Consider the following 12,221-nt stretch of genomic DNA (forward strand, 5'->3'; position numbering starts at 1 on the left):
CAGATGGTGTGCATGAGAATTCTGAAAGTAACTGGTTCAGCTGAGTTCCCTAAATGTATTACATTAAGGTAAAACACATAGAAAAAGAATTTTGTACCATAATAATAATAAATAATAATAATAATAAATACGTGGAAGATATTTCAGTTTCTGAGTCTAGAATCTCTTTTATGAAGAAACTCACCCTCTATACTTTTTGTGCATCCATTTGCAAAGTAATTTTCTTAGCGATCTACCACCAATATGATGGAGTTTTGCCAACATGCAAGTCACAAAATCCTGAAATTTAGCTAGGAAATTCAGAATAATTCTCACATGACGACAAATACCCAAGTATTTAAAAATCATCTAGGTTAGAAGAGACCTCCAAGATCATCCAGTCCAACCTCTGACCTAACACTAACAAGTCCTCCACTAAACCATATCACTAAGTTCAACATCTAAACGTCTCTTAAAGACCTCCAGGGATGGTGACTCAACCACTTCCCTGGGCAGCCCATTCCAATGCCTAACAACCCTTTCAGTAAAGAAGTTCTTCCTAATATCCAACCTAAATCTCCCCTGGCGCACCTTCAGCCCATTCCCCCTCGTCCTGTCACCAGGCACGTGGGAGAACAGACCAATCCCCACCTCTCTACAGCCTCCTTTAAGATACCTGTGGAGTGCGATAAGGTCACCCCTGAGCCTCCTCTTCTCCAGGCTGAACAATCCCAGCTCCCTCATCAGCTCCTCACAAGACTTGTTCTCCAGACCCCTCACCAGTTTCGTTGCCCTTCTCTGGACTCTCTCGAGCACCTCCATGCCCTTCTTGTGGAGAGGGGCCCAAACCTGAACACAGTACTCAAGGTGCGGCCTCACCAGAGCCGAGTACAGGGGGACAATCACTTCCCTAGCCCTGCTGGCCACACTGTTTCTTATACAAGCCAGGATGCTGTTGGCCTTCTTGGCCACCTGAGCACACTGCTGCCTCATATTCAACCGACTATCAACCAATACTCCCAGGTCTTTCTTTGCCAGGCAGCTTTCTAAGCACTCATCTCCCATCCTGTAGGGCTGCTTGGGGTTGTTGTGCTCCACGTGCAGGACCCGGCACTTGGCCTTGTTGAACTTCATACAGTTGGCCTCAGCCCATCGGTCCAGCCTATCCAGATCATGCTGCAGTACCTTCCTACCCTTGAGCAGATTGACACATGCACCTAACTTGGTGTCATCTGCAGACTTACTGAGGGTGCACTCAATCCCCTCATCCAGATCATTGAGAAAGATATTAAAGAGGACTGGCCCCAGCACTGAGCCCTGGGGGACGCCAGTAGTGACCGGCCTCCAACTGGATTTAACTCCATTCACCACAACTCTTTGGGCCCAGCTACCCAGCCAATTTTTAACCCAACGAAGTGTACACCAGTCCAAGCCACGAGCAGCCAGTTTCTTCAGGAGAATGCTGTGGGAAACAGTATCAAAAACCTTACTGAAGTCAAGGCAGACCACATCCACAGCCTTTCCCTCATCCACTAAGCGTGTCACTTTGTCATAGAAGGAGATCAGGTTCGTCAAGCAGGATCTGCCTTTCATAAACCCATGCTGACTTTGCCTGATCGCCTGGTTGCCCTGCAAGTGCCGCATGATGACACTCAAGACAATCTGCTCCATGAGCTTCCCTGGCACTGAGGTCAAACTAACAGGCCTATAGTACCCCAGGTCTACCTCCCGGCCCTTCTTGTAGATGGGCGTCACATTTGCTAGCCACCAGTCGACTGGGACCTCCCCTGACAGCTAGGACTGCCGTTAAATGATGGAAAGCGGCTTGGCCAGCTCGTCCTCAAGTTCTCTCAGTACCCTCGGGTGGATGCCATCCTGCCCCATCGACTTGCGTACATGCAAGTGCTGTAGCAGGTCACCAACCATTTCCTCGTGGATAGTGAGGGCCACATCCTGCTCCCCATCCCCTTCCACCAGCTCAGGGTACTGGGTATCCAGAGAACAACTGGTTTTGCCGCTGAAGACTGAGGCAAAGAAGGCATTAAGCACCTCAGCCTTCTCCTCATCTCTTGTCACTAAGTTTCCCCCCACATCCAGTAAAGGATGGAGATTCTCCTAAGTCCTCTTTTTTGTGTTGATGTATTTGTATAAACATTTTTGTTATCTTTAACGGCAGTAGCCAGATTGAGCTCCAGATGAGCTTTGGCCTTTCTATTTTTGTCCCTGCACAGCCTCACAACATCCTTATATATATATATATATGTTATATATATATATATAACATCCTCCTGAGCGGCCCGCCCTCTTTTCCAAAGATTATAAACCCTCTTTTTTCTCCTAAGCTCAAGCCACAACTCTCTGTTCAGCCAGGCCGGTCTTCTTCCACACCGCCTCGTCTTTGGGCATGTGGGGACAGACCGCTCCTGAGCCATTAAGATTTCCTTCTTGAGGAGTGCCCGGCCTTCCTGGACTCCTCTGCCCTTCAGAACCACCTCCCAAGGGACTCTGCCAACCAGTGTCCTGAACAGCTCAAAGTCAGCCCTCCAGAAGTCCAAGACAGCAGTTTTACTGATCCCCTTCCTGACTTCGCCAAGAATAGACAACTCTACCGTTTCATGGTCACTCTGCCCAAGACAGCTCCCGACCACCACATCTCCCACCAGTCCTTCTCTGTTTGTGAACAGAAGGTCTAGTGGGGCACCTCCCCTGGTAGGCTCACTGACCAGCTGTGTCAGGAAGCTATCTTCCACGCTCTCCAGAAACCTCCTAGACTGCTTCCTCTGGGCTGTGTTGTGCTTCCAGGATATGTCTGGGAAGTTGAAGTCCCCCACGAGTTCAAGAGCGGACGATTTCGCAACTTTTACCAGATGCCTGTAGAATTCCTTATCCGTCTGCTCATCCTGGTTTGGCGGTCTGTAAGAGACCCCCACCAGGATGCTTGCCTTGTTGGCCTTCCTGATGATCATAACCCATAGGGACTCAGACTTATCATTCCCAGCCTCAAGTTCCACAGAACTTGTCAGGGAAGATAAAGTTTTTTGTTTGTTTGTTTGTTTTAATGCTAATTAGAACTTCCTGATCGGATAATCCATTAACACAAAATCATATGAAACATATGGTGAGCCAATAAATTATGAATTGATGTTAAGTTGGGTCTGTTTATTGATATAAACCATGAAAGAAAAACTAAAGAGCCTGCAGTCCAGTAATGTCTATTGTATATTCCCCGTTAGCTGCATAGAATACTCAAGACTCTCATTCAGATATATGTTACATGACCAATAAATTTGGTTCACCTAGCTCCAATGTTTAACATCATTCAGTTGCATTTTTTTTCTCTCAGCTATAAATATCATTATATTTTTCCCCTTCTGATCCTGCTGTATTGCAACTGTCTTCTTATGAACATTGAATTTCATCTTTCCGTCCAAATTTCTTTAGTTACACTACTTTCAACTTCTTTTATTTATTTATTTATTTATTTATTTTTACCCTCTCCTTATTTGTTGCTTTCTTTCTTTTCAGTTATTCCTAACTAATGCATCTCCAGTGGTTCTTCTCTCTAAAAACAGTTTTTGCATTAATTTACCTGTGACTGTTTCCTAGATGAAGTGCAGCAGTTTTGTTGCAGATCTTTAAATCATCTGCAGATATACTAAAATGGTTTTACTTCAGTGTCTTTATTTAATTCAGCTCCCTTAAACATCTCCACTTGTCACTTACCTAAGTGATGTCACAACTATGAACTGTCAGTTCTGTCACTTGCAATCTGAAGGTATTATACTGGGGAGGCATAATGATCTTGTGTATTAACTCAGGTGATAAACCACAAGGGCGAAATTTTACTCAATGATCTGTTAATTAGTCGGTTACCTGGTAAATACCTTGTTAATTGTTAGCAAGTATAATTCATATTGAAAGTAAAATTTGATCCTATTGTCTCGGTGACTTAAATCTTTGTTAATATCCAATGTACACCATAATATATTAACAGACTACAATCATGACTGGAAGGCTTTCTGTTAGTGTGGTGTTTTTACCTTTCTGGGCACCTGAACAACTACAACTGCTTGAGCCACAACAGCTCTCTCACTCCCCCTTCTCAAAAGACAGAGGAGGAGAAAATACAATGAAAAGGGTTCAAGGGTTGAGAGAAGAACAGAGAGATCACTCAGCATTTGTCATCACAGTAAAAACACCATAGGGAGATTAATATAATTTGTTGCATGTCACTAATGGACTTGGGTCCTGCTGCTGGGGTGGCTCTCTATGGGATGCAGAGAACTTCTGCTCTGGCATCTGGAGCACCTCCTCCCCCTCTTTCTTCACTGACCTTCGTGTGTGCAGGGCTGTTTCTCACTTCTTTCCCTTCTCACCTTTTTCCCTTTCTTAAATCTGCTCTCAGAGAGGTGCAACCAGCACTGCTCATTGTCTCAGCTCTGGCCAGTGACAGGTCTCTTTTGGAGTCCTTTGGAACTGGCTCTTATCTGACATGAGACAGCTTTTGAACTCTTCTCACAGAGGCCATCCCTGCAGCCCCCCCCCCGATACCAAACCCTTGCCACATAAACCCAATACAGTCAGTCACTATTTCTTGGAGAAAGTAAACAAATGAGCAAAATTTACAGCTGACATAAATTGCTGTACTGATAATACATATGTTTTCATTATCTGCAGTTCTGGTCCCTTATCGTCATGAACTTACACTGAAGAACACTCTATCATTGCTTGTTCTCTCTTAATTGTTGGTTTTATGCCCTCATTATACTAATGACATTTTTTTATTTCTCTTTTTATCCCCTTGCTGAGAGATATGCATTGTAAGAATCTGAACTTATCCTTCTACAAAAGGGGGGATGCCGAATGCATATGGATGTTAGTAAAAAACATTAATACGCATGACTGTCAAATATGTGAACCTGTTTTATTGGTTTCATAAATATTTCTCATTGCTGGAAAGTTGATAGATTTCAGAGGCAGAGAGGGAACATCAAAAGTGTATCTGGATTAAAGTTACAGAAGTTGATTTCCTGTATGACAGAACCTCAAAGGCAAAGTCAGCAAATAGTCATGGAGAACAGAACTCCCTAAATAACTTTATTTATTTTTCTATCAGGTGTCAAGTGACCAGAAAGAATACTGGATACAGCTCAATTAGCGTAAATTTAAAGGAAAAATTATTGGATATCATTATTTACAAAAAGATATGGTATATGTCATGATACATTTGTCTGCATAATTAATCTGTGTACAAAATCTTTAATTCCAGTTTTATTTGATGTGTTAGTTCTAATTTGTTGGTTGTTTAAGCTTTGTGTGACGCATTCTGTAGCGGAGCAGGGGATCAAGGTGGGCAGGTCTTTTCTGCGGCATCGAGGCCACTCGAAGCAGCCGAGGGACCGCCAGGACCCGGCAGATCTCGCGAGGGAGGCTGACGAGGTGTAGGCGGAGCCAGCAGCGTTAACGGCGGGTGATTTAAATCGGGCGTCGCTGCTATTTCGCAGTCACTCGCTGAGGTGACCGGTTTCGGGGCAGACGCGTTCTGCAGCGGAGCAGTGGATCAAGGCCACTCGAAGCAGCCGAGGGAGCTGCCCGGACCTGGCAGCCCTCGCGAGGGAGGCTGACGAGGTGTAGGCGGAGCCAGCAGCACTCCCTCCACTGACGTTCAAAAGCAGCCCCTAGGGAGCGCGAGTGACCAGGAGCATGGCGACTAGGACGGGCAAGCAGGGTGAGGCGCGGTAGTGGGGCGAGGTGTGGCAGTAGCATAAAAAAATGGCATTTAATTAACATTTAATTAACTAATTAGCATTAAAACAAACAAACAAACAAACAAAAAACTTTATCTTCCCTGACAAGTTCTGTGGAACTTGAGGCTGGGAATGATAAGTCTGAGTCCCTATGGGTTATGATCATCAGGAAGGCCAACAAGGCAAGCATCCTGGTGGGGGTCTCTTACAGACCGCCAAACCAGGATGAGCAGACGGATAAGGAATTCTACAGGCATCTGGTAAAAGTTGCGAAATCGTCCGCTCTTGAACTCGTGGGGGACTTCAACTTCCCAGACATATCCTGGAAGCACAACACAGCCCAGAGGAAGCAGTCTAGGAGGTTTCTGGAGAGCGTGGAAGATAGCTTCCTGACACAGCTGGTCAGTGAGCCTACCAGGGGAGGTGCCCCACTAGACCTTCTGTTCACAAACAGAGAAGGACTGGTGGGAGATGTGGTGGTCGGGAGCTGTCTTGGGCAGAGTGACCATGAAACGGTAGAGTTGTCTATTCTTGGCGAAGTCAGGAAGGGGATCAGTAAAACTGCTGTCTTGGACTTCTGGAGGGCTGACTTTGAGCTGTTCAGGACACTGGTTGGCAGAGTCCCTTGGGAGGTGGTTCTGAAGGGCAGAGGAGTCCAGGAAGGCCGGGCACTCCTCAAGAAGGAAATCTTAATGGCTCAGGAGCGGTCTGTCCCCACATGCCCAAAGACGAGGCGGTGTGGAAGAAGACCGGCCTGGCTGAACAGAGAGTTGTGGCTTGAGCTTAGGAGAAAAAAGAGGGTTTATAATCTTTGGAAAAGAGGGCGGGCCGCTCAGGAGGATGTTATATATATATATATAACATATATATATATATATAAGGATGTTGTGAGGCTGTGCAGGGACAAAAATAGAAAGGCCAAAGCTCATCTGGAGCTCAATCTGGCTACTGCCGTTAAAGATAACAAAAATGTTTATACAAATACATCAACACAAAAAAGAGGACTTAGGAGAATCTCCATCCTTTACTGGATGTGGGGGGAAACTTAGTGACAAGAGATGAGGAGAAGGCTGAGGTGCTTAATGCCTTCTTTGCCTCAGTCTTCAGCGGCAAAACCAGTTGTTCTCTGGATACCCAGTACCCTGAGCTGGTGGAAGGGGATGGGGAGCAGGATGTGGCCCTCACTATCCACGAGGAAATGGTTGGTGACCTGCTACAGCACTTGCATGTACGCAAGTCGATGGGGCAGGATGGCATCCACCCGAGGGTACTGAGAGAACTTGAGGACGAGCTGGCCAAGCCGCTTTCCATCATTTAACGGCAGTCCTAGCTGTCAGGGGAGGTCCCAGTCGACTGGTGGCTAGCAAATGTGACGCCCATCTACAAGAAGGGCCGGGAGGTAGACCTGGGGTACTATAGGCCTGTTAGTTTGACCTCAGTGCCAGGGAAGCTCATGGAGCAGATTGTCTTGAGTGTCATCATGCGGCACTTGCAGGGCAACCAGGCGATCAGGCAAAGTCAGCATGGGTTTATGAAAGGCAGATCCTGCTTGACGAACCTGATCTCCTTCTATGACAAAGTGACACGCTTAGTGGATGAGGGAAAGGCTGTGGATGTGGTCTGCCTTGACTTCAGTAAGGTTTTTGATACTGTTTCCCACAGCATTCTCCTGAAGAAACTGGCTGCTCGTGGCTTGGACTGGTGTACACTTCGTTGGGTTAAAAATTGGCTGGGTAGCTGGGCCCAAAGAGTTGTGGTGAATGGAGTTAAATCCAGTTGGAGGCCGGTCACTACTGGCGTCCCCCAGGGCTCAGTGCTGGGGCCAGTCCTCTTTAATATCTTTCTCAATGATCTGGATGAGGGGATTGAGTGCACCCTCAGTAAGTCTGCAGATGACACCAAGTTAGGTGCATGTGTCAATCTGCTCAAGGGTAGGAAGGTACTGCAGCATGATCTGGATAGGCTGGACCGATGGGCTGAGGCCAACTGTATGAAGTTCAACAAGGCCAAGTGCCGGGTCCTGCACGTGGAGCACAACAACCCCAAGCAGCCCTACAGGATGGGAGATGAGTGCTTAGAAAGCTGCCTGGCAAAGAAAGACCTGGGAGTATTGGTTGATAGTCGGTTGAATATGAGGCAGCAGTGTGCTCAGGTGGCCAAGAAGGCCAACAGCATCCTGGCTTGTATAAGAAACAGTGTGGCCAGCAGGGCTAGGGAAGTGATTGTCCCCCTGTACTCGGCTCTGGTGAGGCCGCACCTTGAGTACTGTGTTCAGGTTTGGGCCCCTCTCCACAAGAAGGGCATGGAGGTGCTCGAGAGAGTCCAGAGAAGGGCAACGAAACTGGTGAGGGGTCTGGAGAACAAGTCTTGTGAGGAGCTGATGAGGGAGCTGGGATTGTTCAGCCTGGAGAAGAGGAGGCTCAGGGGTGACCTTATCGCACTCCACAGGTATCTTAAAGGAGGCTGTAGAGAGGTGGGGATTGGTCTGTTCTCCCACGTGCCTGGTGACAGGACGAGGGGGAATGGGCTGAAGGTGCGCCAGGGGAGATTTAGGTTGGATATTAGGAAGAACTTCTTTACTGAAAGGGTTGTTAGGCATTGGAATGGGCTGCCCAGGGAAGTGGTTGAGTCACCATCCCTGGAGGTCTTTAAGAGACGTTTAGATGTTGAACTTAGTGATATGGTTTAGTGGAGGACTTGTTAGTGTTAGGTCAGAGGTTGGACTGGATGATCTTGGAGGTCTCTTCCAACCTAGACAATTCTGTGATTCTGTGATGCCTGTCCAGGATCTGTGCTGAGCCTATTTCTTTCTCACATTTTTAATAATGTGTGTTTCTGTGTGTGTGGATAGAGTTATATTTTGGAGATAAGTTGTGTGGTCAGATTTGAAGGAGCTCTATACACTTGGAGAAGAAAAATGGAAAAGTTTCATTAAGTATGTTGAGGCAGTGGATATACATCTTTTATGTTTCAGTGGTTGTCTTTCACACATTAGACACACTGTAGATATGCAGTGCAAAATATTGCTGTGAAGTGGAAAGATTCAGAGTAACATCATAAGAAAAACATTGTCAGAATCTTGAATGATTGAATAAATCAGGATATATTCTCTGATCACCTGGGAATTCAAATGGGAAGTCAAGAAGTACTGCAACGTGTTTAGTTTTTATTAAACATTTCCTCTTTGCAAGTGATTTGGTACATTACTATAATATTATCGGATCTTTAAATCTACAGTCCATCATGCACTGATATGCCAAAATTCTTATTTATAACGTGGGTAGCTGTCTGTATCAGGTCATGTTGCACAAAGCTATCAAATTCAAAAGCAATTTTTGAAGTCACTGCCAGTGGGTTATTACCTACAAGCAGTGAGTCTTTTACTGTTATCTGTAGGAAGAAGTCTGTGGCAGGTGTTCTGCTTCTGGCATACCTCTGCTTTAGAATTTATGGGACTCTTTCTTTTTTTCCAAGGAAGCTTTCATTAAATGCTGTTACAGTCCTGTATGCATAGTCAACAACCATAGATTGAAATATAAAAGAGGAAAAGAATTCCTTATCCCTGCAGATTCTGAACAAATGGAATATATTATCCTAATGCTTATTGCTGAGAAGAATGATGCCTTGTAAGGCACCATTTATGGTTATAATAAAGAATGGGTCTCTGATAAGGCAAGCTGTTCATTCGAATGCCACTGGCAACAACTGCAAGAAGTACATAACTAGATGTTCATGTCGGTCTTAAAAACATTCTGTGTTCATGAACAGCTCTTAGGATATTCGCTCAAAAAAATTTCCAACTATTTTTTGCCTCAGGAAAGTATAGGTATCTGATACAGTAAATTTATGATGTGCAGAATTTTATCTCAGGAACACCCCATACCCAGAAATAAGAAGTAATTATTCTTGTGTATATCTTTTAACCTCTATAAACTTCTTTCATACTGATTGTCATTTATCTAAAACTAAGAAAAAAAAATTAGTTTTTTGTTCTATCAGCAAAACTTAGCTCCATTTTTAGGATCTGCTTGTCATATGTTAATTTTGTGTAACTGAATTGCATGAGTAGCATCAGTTATTTCCATCGTGGCAATAAAATTAAATACATTATCACACATGAAATTGATAATTATGTGTTAGCAGTTGAGAATAAGTATGAAATTTAATTAAGAGAATGAATTGATGTAATGATAAGGGAAAATAAATTTAGGAAAATTAAGTTTAAATGGAAGTTTGTTGTAATACGATTTATGTAATGGATGATTATTTTCCTTACAGGTTTGCTACAACTTCAGAACAGTTTGTTTTTAGGGCAAAGCCAATATAAATAACATAATAAATTACAATCCAAAGGGTAAGTATATTTGATTGTGCATAACAAAAGCTATCTGATATAATGAATGCTCACATGAGTAGATTATATGAAAAGACTTTGAACAGAAGTTCAAAGTGTCTGTCATACTAAAGCTTATCTTCTAGACATATTTATATGATTTTTTGATGAGCCATCTTGCTCTGCCCCTGCACTGAGTTAAATGGAGGTGAGACAGTGCTGATATGAAAACTGGAGAATCATGCTGGCAAGTTCCCTAACCACAGTAAGAATTGTGATATATACAAAATGCCAAAACTCTTTTGCTTACTTCCACCTTTTGTATGCTTCCTTTTTTGTTTGAGTTTTGTTAGGAACTCTTTCATCCACGCACGTCTCTTGCAACTTTTGCATGACTTCCTAAGCATCCAGATGGACCATTCTTCAGTTTGAAGGAGGTAACCCTTGAAAATCAACCAGCTTTCCAGGTTGCCTGTCCTTCACCTCACCCTTCCTCCTCCATCCTTCTCTCCAGGATGATGCTCCCCTGATATTCTTCCAAGAAGGTTCCTGAACTGGCCACTTTCTTGTCTCTGGAAGCCCAGGATTGGACACTGCTATTTGCCCTGCTAGCTTCTCTCATGACTGTCAACCTCACATCTTGCAATCACTGCACTCAGGGCTGCCAGAGGTCCAATAAAGCAGTTTCCCTAAGCAGTTCCTCAATCTCTAAGTTATCCTCAGTGCACTTCAGAAATCTTCTTTGTAGGGAATAGAATTGAATCCTCAAAAGCACAGATTAGAAAAAATAGAGAACCTAGATATGACTTGCTTCTTTCCTTTTGCACTAGACAGCAACTCAGCATAACTAATACAATTTTACAGAAAGTTATGAGGCATAGAACTGCATAAATACACCAAGGACTCTCCATATTCTCAGTGAATGTGTCTTGATGAACGTTATGACAATAAACAGAACACATAAGCTACCTATGTGAAATTACTAAGCAGTTTAAAACGCAAGAGAGAGATAGAGAGAGAGAGAGGGAGAAGAGAGGGAGAGAGGGAGAGAGGGAGAATTTCTGCCTTACACCAGGTGCTTAGTCCAGATGACTTCATCCGGCAAGACATACAGGCACCTAGGAAGGAGTGGTTGGAAACGATGCTATGTGTAACAAAGCTTACGTGGGTCCCCATTCAAATCTCAATTATAATGGCATAGATGTCATTCATGAATACTGGTGTGATTTCTGTTTTCTCATTATAGTAGGTGTGAACTAAACCATATAATGCATGTTAGTAATTCTCAAATATACATATTTCAAGAAAAACAAACATTTTCTCAATATATCTGAGTTAAGTACATTTAAGTAGTGCTTAGCTCAGCAGTTTATCTCAGAACAGGAATAATGCTGTTTATGATAGATTTTAGCTTTACCTTCAAATCTGTAAACTAGCTTATATGAATAATTATTGACATAAGTAAGGGATATAAAAAATTCTTTGAATTGTTCAATTTCAATATAAAATTAGTGCCCTGTTATAGTCCTAGGCCATTCATTTCTAGTAAAAAGACCTTTTCATTTTCAGAAATCCACTAGTGACCTAAAGTGTAGTGACCTGACAGATGTATTCTTCACTGGGTAAAAAACTGGCTGGATGTCCCAGCCCAAAGGGTTGTTGCAAATGGAACTAAATCTGTTTGGTACATGGTCACAAGTGGTGTTCCCCAGGGCTCAGTATTGGGGTCCTGTTTAATATCAAAATAAGTTTTGTTTGATATTTTTATCTATGATATTAAGTGCACCCTCAGTAAGTTTGCAGATGCCACCAAGTTGTGTGGGAGTGTTGATCTTCTTGAGTGTAGGAAGGCTCTCCAGAAGGATCTGTATAGGCTAGATCAATGGGCCATGTCCAATTTTAAAGACATTCAACAAAGCTAAGTGCCAGGTCCCACACTTGGGTCTTAGCAACCCAAAGTCATAGAATAGGCTTGGGGAAGAATGTTAGAAAGTTGTCTGGCAGAAAGACTTGCTTGAAAAGTGTGGCCAAGGTGACCAAGAAGGCCAATAGAATCCTGGCCTGCATCAGAAATAGTGTGGCCAGTAGGACTGGTGAAGGGATTGTACCTCTGTACCCAGCCCTAGTGAGACCATACCCTGAGTACTGTGTGAGCACCCCAC

General features: G+C 43.8%; 1 long non-coding RNA gene across 1 annotated transcript; it reads left to right on the plus strand.

Moving 5' to 3' along the window:
• The first annotated feature begins 4,843 nt into the window (after positions 1–4,843).
• Positions 4,844–11,731, plus strand: LOC308193779. Its single transcript, XR_013949912.1, has 4 exons — positions 4,844–5,707; positions 10,005–10,080; positions 10,404–10,496; positions 10,574–11,731. It is a non-coding gene; the product is annotated as an uncharacterized lncRNA (long non-coding RNA).
• The last annotated feature ends 490 nt before the right edge of the window (positions 11,732–12,221 follow it).

This window comes from Anser brachyrhynchus (assembly GCF_964034855.1).
Source record: "Anser brachyrhynchus genome assembly, chromosome: 4".
In the NCBI taxonomy this organism is placed as follows: Eukaryota; Metazoa; Chordata; class Aves; order Anseriformes; family Anatidae; genus Anser; species Anser brachyrhynchus.